The sequence below is a fragment of the Bombina bombina genome, chromosome 8 (assembly GCF_027579735.1).
Source record: "Bombina bombina isolate aBomBom1 chromosome 8, aBomBom1.pri, whole genome shotgun sequence".
Lineage (NCBI taxonomy): Eukaryota > Metazoa > Chordata > Amphibia > Anura > Bombinatoridae > Bombina > Bombina bombina.
The window spans coordinates 4579911-4587077 of record NC_069506.1 but is presented as its reverse complement, the minus strand read 5'-3'; the positions used below and the strand labels follow the sequence as shown (position 1 = coordinate 4587077).

The 7167-nt window shown below is 39.7% G+C and overlaps 1 long non-coding RNA gene across 1 annotated transcript in view; it reads right to left on the bottom strand.

Moving 5' to 3' along the window:
* Window positions 1–2575: 2575 nt before the first annotated feature.
* LOC128638066 (uncharacterized) overlaps window positions 2576–7167 on the bottom strand; it is a 23442-nt gene continuing 18850 nt past the window's right edge. The window contains exon 3 of the long non-coding RNA XR_008399038.1: window positions 2576–2591. This is a non-coding gene — a long non-coding RNA (uncharacterized LOC128638066). The remainder of the gene's footprint in view (window positions 2592–7167) is intronic.

Genomic DNA, 7167 nt, shown 5'->3' with positions numbered 1-7167 from the left:
CTGCTGGTCTGGATGTCCTCTTCTGCCCCATCGGATGAAGACTTTGGCCCGGCTGGGTGAAGACGACTCAAGGTAGGGAGATCTTCAGAGGGGTAGTGTTAGGTTTATTTAAGGGGGGTTTGGGTGGGTTAGAGTAGGGGTATGTGGGTGGTGGGTTTTAATGTTGGGGGGTTTGTATTTTTTTTTACAGGTAGAAGAGCTGATTACTTGGGGGCAATGCCCCGCAAAAAAGCCCTTTTAAGGGCTGGTAAAAGAGCTGATTACTTTGTAATGTAGAATAGGGTAGGGACTTTTATTATATTGTTTTTTTTTTTAATTTTATTAGGGGGCTTAGATTAGGTGTAATTAGTTTACAATTCTTGTAATATTTTTTTTATTTTCTGTAATTTAGTGTTTGTTTTTTGTAATTTAGTTTAGTTTATTTAATTGTATTTAATTGTAGGTATTTGTAGCTAATTTATTTAATTAATTAATTTAATGATAATGTAGTGTTAGGTTTAATTGTAACTTAGGTTAGGTATTATGTAGGTGGCGACGGGGTCCGGGAGTGGCTGTTTAGGGGTTAACATATTTATTATAGTTGCGGCGGGGTCCGGGAGCAGCGGTTTAGGGGTTAACATATTTATCATAGTTGCGGCGGGGTCCGGGAGCGGCGGTTTAGGGGTTAACATATTTATTATAGTTGCGGCGGGGTCCGGGAGCGGCGGTTTAGGGGTTAACATATTTATTATAGTTGCAGCGGGGTCTAGGAGCGGCAGTTTAGGGGTTAATAACTTTATTTAGTTGCGGGGGGCTCCGGGGGCGCCAGTATAGGGGGTAGAACAGTATAGTATAGTGTGAGTGCTTAGTGACAGGGGTATCAATAAAGCTGTAAAAAAGCTGAAGAGCAGCGAGATTGATGATTGATAACTATCACAGTTCGCTGCTCATCGCCCCGTACTTGGTGCGCGGCTTTTTGACAGCTTTATTGATAACTAAGCGTATTCAGGTCCACGGCGGCGTTGTGAAGCGAGCTTAGGCGAGTGTATTGGGCCGGCGAATGCAGAAAAATACTGAGCTTCATAACTAGAGGCCCAGATTTGTACAGTAAGGGGGAGATTACAAGTGGCGCATTATTAAGCATTGTCGCTCGTGCACTAACACTGCCAGTGGTAACGTTTTTGTGCTCTCGGTTAGCGCTCATATTACAAGTTGAATGTACTAATTTGGCACTTGAGCAAAACCCTAACACTTATTGCTCACGCGCTAACCCTTTTTATTTAAAATATATACATAGATATACATATAGAAATATCTTTCTATACTTGTGTATATCTTCATATAGGTATATATATATTATATTAACAACATACGATATATTATAGAAATATCTATTTAAAAATAAAAAGAACATTTTTTTCTATGTGAAGAACATTGGAATAGGTCTAATGTGGTTTCTGGTTAGTGCACGTGAAGAATTAGTTATCTTAAATATAAAAAATGGAGGATGTTCAATAAAAAATCATTTTAATATAAATGCATATGTTACGCAACTATAATAATTATTAATACTTTAACAGCCCTTACGATAACCAATTCTATTTTTCTAGCTCCGTATGGAACTTGATTCCCTGTGTTTCCGGCGAGTCTGAAACAGAAGTTATGAAGCAGCGGGCAAAAGACCTGTCCGTCTGCTCTGAGGCGGCGGACAGAAATCAATACGATAGGGTTGATTGACACCCCCTGCTAGCAGCAAATCTGCAGGGGGCGGCATTGCACCAGCAGCTCACAAGAACTGCTTGTGCAATGATAAATGCTGAGAGCGTATGTTGTCGGTATTTATCGATGTGGGGCAGACATGATCTGCAATATTGGATCATGTCCGCTCGCACCATAATAAATAGGCCGCTATGTGCATGACACATATTTTACATGCTAATGTTCTTTTGATCAGTATTGCTACAGGTCTGAGGATCAGAGGACAGCTTGTCTTTTACTATGTAATGTCTCATAAAAAGGTGTTAGTGTACAGTGCACATGCAGACATTTATTCACCCTTACACATATCTATATATATTACAGCCCTTTGCAGTCAAATGCATGGCCATGTACCATATACCTTTACATCCTTCTAAAAAAATGTAATGATATGTATATGAATTATTGTAACTGTTTATTTTAATGTATTTATGCTGTGTTTGGTGCACATTTTTATTTAATATTTTCCTTTATGCGAGGTCTTCAGTTGCACTATCCCAATGCGAGTTAAATTTGATTGCAATGGAGCGAACGCATTTACTTTCAACTTGTAATACGTGTGCAAGTTAACGCAATTGCAATATTGCAATATCACGCCTGCGCCAACATTAGCGTGCCACTTGTAATCTAGCCCTGTTTAAAGGGACAAACAGAGGGTATAAGAACATTCAGTCGCTGCCTTCCCAGGATGGTTACACATTGTTGCCAACTCCCTACAGATTGGTTAAACTTTCTTACTTCACCTCTTTCAGCGCATCCTGCATATCTGGATAAAGCTTTTTAAAGAAAGAAACCATCTCTGTGTTGTCCTCTGTGCTGGCCAAATGGAATGAGGTTTGTCCAGTCTTTGGTTCCTAAAAGAAGAAAAATAAAGCAGTGAGAATGATTAAGTAAAATCAGCTACAGTTATTTTAGCTGCTGTCTTGGTTTAATTCTAACAAACTAATTCCTGCAGATCCTGCAGTAACAGCCATGTGAGTCTATAGCGCCTGCCTTATTTATGTTTTATTTAAATACAGCTAACTGTGATGCACACACCTATAACACTCAATGCTTACTAGATGGTGTAAATGAAAGGAAACTAATAAACCCTTTAGATGTAAAGATCTCATACTTTTTAACAAAGAATAAAGTGCTATATCTGCAACATGAAATCAAGTCACCTGGCCAATAGCTGGGTACCCTGGTATCAGGTGTGGGTGCTGCCACCAGTTAGCTGGTGAAGAAAAAATATATTTATTTATTTATTTGTTCCCTATATCACAGACCATGTACACCACGATTATCTCTTCCTTACAGAATAGTCCTGTATAGAAATGCTTGTACCTGGATTCCGCATCCATAATATGTAATAATGATATTAGTGCCAAGCACATTATACTTTTCTGTTGTCTGTGTAGGAATCAGGATGTGCTTTTTACCTTTGCTTTGAGAGTTCATCTGATTGTATTGCGGCTTAGGACCCACATTCATTCTAAAAGAATTTAAACTGGTGAACACCAGACATGTTCCTTATAAAACATTAATGTTTATTTTATTACCTAGAAATTGTAAAATATGACCGGCTGAACTGGGTGAAAAGAAAAAAGGACAGACTTTTTTACATGATGTTGGGGAGACTTATAGACGCTCATGGAGTTCCAGTGGGACCGTCTAGTGATGGTGACATCATATTGAGATTCATCACTGAGCATTGCATGACCTAATATTTTATACAGGTTTATTAGTGTGTTCTGACATGTACCGTTGTGCAAAGTACATCTCACACGGGAAACAACAACCTATTGCTAAGTGGTTGAAACAGTTCAAGATAGCATCCCTTGCATTCCTATTGGCTGAAAGGTTCCAATCAGCCAATAGGATTAGAGCCGCTAAAATCCTATTGGCTGTTCCAATCAGCCAATAGGATTTGAGCAGCTCTCATCCTATTGGCTGTTCCAATTAGCCAATAGGATGAGAGCTCAATCCTATTGGCTGATTGGAAGAGTCAATAGGATGAGAGCTGCCCAAATCCTATTGGCTGATTGGAACAGCCAATAGGATTTTAGCGGCTCTAATCCTATTGGCTGATTGGAACCTTTCAGCCAATAGGAATGCAAGGGACGCCATCTTTGATGACGTCACTTGCATTCAAGATCCAGTTTACGGCAGAGACCGTATTGAAGAGGAGCTCTGCGCCGGATGTCTTCAGGATCTGGACCCGCTCCGCGCCGGATGGATGAAGATAGAAGAGGCCACATGGATGAAGACTTCACGGCTGGATGAAGATGGAAGAGGCCGCTCAGATGAAGACTTCTTGCTGCCTGGATGGATCCTTCAAGCGGAATTACAAGAACTAAGTGGATCTTCGGGGGTTAGTGTTACGTTTATTTAAGGGTTTTTTGGGTGGGTTTTATTTTTAGAGTAGGGTCTGGGCAGTAAAAGAGCTAAATGCCATTTTAAGGGCAATGCCCATACAAATGCCTATTTCAGGGCAATGGGGAGCTTAGGTCTTTTAGATATGTTTTTTATTGGGGGGTTGGTTGTGTGGGTGGTGGGTTTTACTGTTGGGGGTGTTTGTATTTTTCTTTACAGGTAAAAGAGCCAATTTATTTGGGGCAATGCCCCACAAAAGGCCCTTTTAAGGGCCATTAGTAGTTTATTGTAGACTATGTTTTTTTTATTTTGGGGGGGCTTTTTTATTTTGATAGTGCTATTAGATTAGGTGTAATTATTTTTTATTTTTTATTCTGTGGTTTGTTTGTTTTTGTAACTTGTTTTTTTTTGGTAACATAGGCCTAGATTTAGAGTTGGGCGGTAGCCGTCAAAACCAGCGTTAGAGGCTCCCAACGCTGGTTTTTACCGCCCGCTGGTATTAGGAGTCATTCAGGAAAGGGTCTAACGTTCACTTTGCAGCTGCGACTTTTCTATACCGCAGATCCCCCTACGCCATTTGCGTATCCTATCTTTTCAATGGGATCTTTCGAACGCCGGTATTTAGAGTCCTGGCTGAAGTGAGCGTTAGAAATCTAACGACAAAACTCAAGCCACAGAAAAAATTCAGCAGTTAAGAGCTTTCTGGGCTAACGCCGGTTTATAAAGCTCTTAACTACTGTGCTCTAAAGTACACTAACACCCATAAACTACCTATGTACCCCTAAACCGAGGTCCCCCCACATCGCTGCCACTCTATTAAAATTTTTTAACCCCTAATCTGCCGCTCCATACACCGCCGCCAGCTACGTTATACCTATGGACCCCTAATCTGCTGCCCCAAACATCGCCAACCCCTATATTATATTTATTAACCCCTAATCTGCCGCCCCCAACGTCGCCTCCACCTACCTACAATAATTAACCCCTAATCTGCCGACCGGACCACACCGCTACTATAATAAATGTATTAACCCCTAAAGCTAAGTCTAACTCTAACCCTAACACCCCCCTAAGTTAAATATAATTTAAATCTAACGAAATAAATTAACTCTTATTAAATAAATTATTCCTATTTAAAGCTAAATACTTACCTGTAAAATAAACCCTAATATAGATACAATATAAATTATAATTATATTGTAGCTATTTTAGGATTAATATTTATTTTACAGGCAACTTTATAATTATATTAACCAGGTACAATAGCTATTAAATAGTTAATAACTATTTAATAGTTACCTAGTTAAAATAATTACAAAATTACCTGTAAAATAAATCCTAACCTAAGTTACAATTAAACCTAACACTACACTATCAATAAATTAATTACATACAATACCTACAAATAAATACAATGAAATAAACTAACTAAAGTACAAAAAATAAAAAAGAACTAAGTTACAAAAATAAAAAAATATTTACAAACATTAGAAAAATATTACAACAATTTTAAACTAATTACACCTACTCTAAGCCCCCTAATAAAATAACAAAGCCCCCCAAAATAAAAAAATGCCCTACCCTATTCTAAATTTAAAAAGTTCAAAGTTCTTTTACCTTACCAGCCCTGAAAAGGGCGCTTTGCGGGGCATGCCCCAAAGAATTCAGCTCTTTTGCCTGTAAAAAAAACACATACAATACCCCCCCCCCAACATTACAACCCACCACCCACATACCCCTAATCTAACCCTAACCCCCCTTAAATAAACCTAACACTAAGCCCCTGAAGATCTTCCTACCTTATCTTCACCTCGCCGGGTATCACACCGATCCGTCCTGGCTCCGATGTCTTGATCCAAGCCCAAGCGGGGGGCTGAAGATGTCCTTGATCCAGCTGAAGTCTTCATCCAAGCGGGAGCTGAAGAGGTCCATGATCCGGCTGAAATCTTCTATCAACGGCATCTTCAATCTTCTTTCTTCCGGATCCATGTTCATCCCGCTGACGCGGAACATCCATCTTCACTGACGACTTCCCGACGAATGGCGGTTCCTTTAAGGGACGTCATCCAAGATGGCGTCCCTCGAATTCCGATTGGCTGATAGGATTCTATCAGCCAATCGGAATTAAGGTAGGAAAATTCTGATTGGCTGATGGAATCAGCCAATCAGAATCAAGTTCAATCCGATTGGCTGATCCGATCAGCCAATCAGATTGAGCTTGCATTCTATTGGCTGATCGGAACAGCCAATAGAATGCGAGCTCAATCTACCTGGTTAATATAATTATAATTGTACCTGGTTAATATAATTACAAAGTTGCCTGTAAAATAAATATTAATCCTAAAATAGCTACAATATAATTATAATTTATATTGTAGCTATATTAGGGTTTATTTTACAGGTAAGTATTTAGCTTTAAATAGGAATAATTTATTTAATAATAGTTAATTTATTTCGTTAGATTTAAATTATATTTAAGTTAGGGGGGTGTTAGGGTTAGAGTTAGTTTTAGCTTTAGGGGTTAATACATTTATTATAGTAGCGGTGAGATCCGGTCGGCAGATTAGGGGTTAATTATTGTAGGTAGGTGGAGGCGACGTTGTGGGGGGCAGATTAGGGGTTAATAAATATAATATAGGGGTCGGCGGTGTTAGGGGCAGCAGATTAGGGGTACATAGGTATAATGTAGGTTGCGGCGGTGTACGGAGCGGCAGATTAGGGGTTAATAATAATATGCAGGTGTCAGCGATAGCGGGGGCGGCATATTAGGGGTTAATAAATATAACATAGTGGTGGGCGATGTTAGGGGCAGCAGATTAGGGGTACATAGGGATAACGTAGCTGGCGGCGGTGTCTGGAGTGGCAGATTAGGGGTTAATAATATACAGCAGGGGTCAGCGATAGCGGGGGCGGCAGATTAGGGGTTAATAAGTGTAAGGTTAGGGGTGTTTAGACTCGGGGTACATGTTAGTGTGTTAGGTGCAGACTTAGGAAGTGTTTCCCCATAGGAAACAATGTAGCTGCGTTAGGAGCTGAACGCTGCTTTTTTGCAGGTGTTAGGTTTTTTTTCAGATC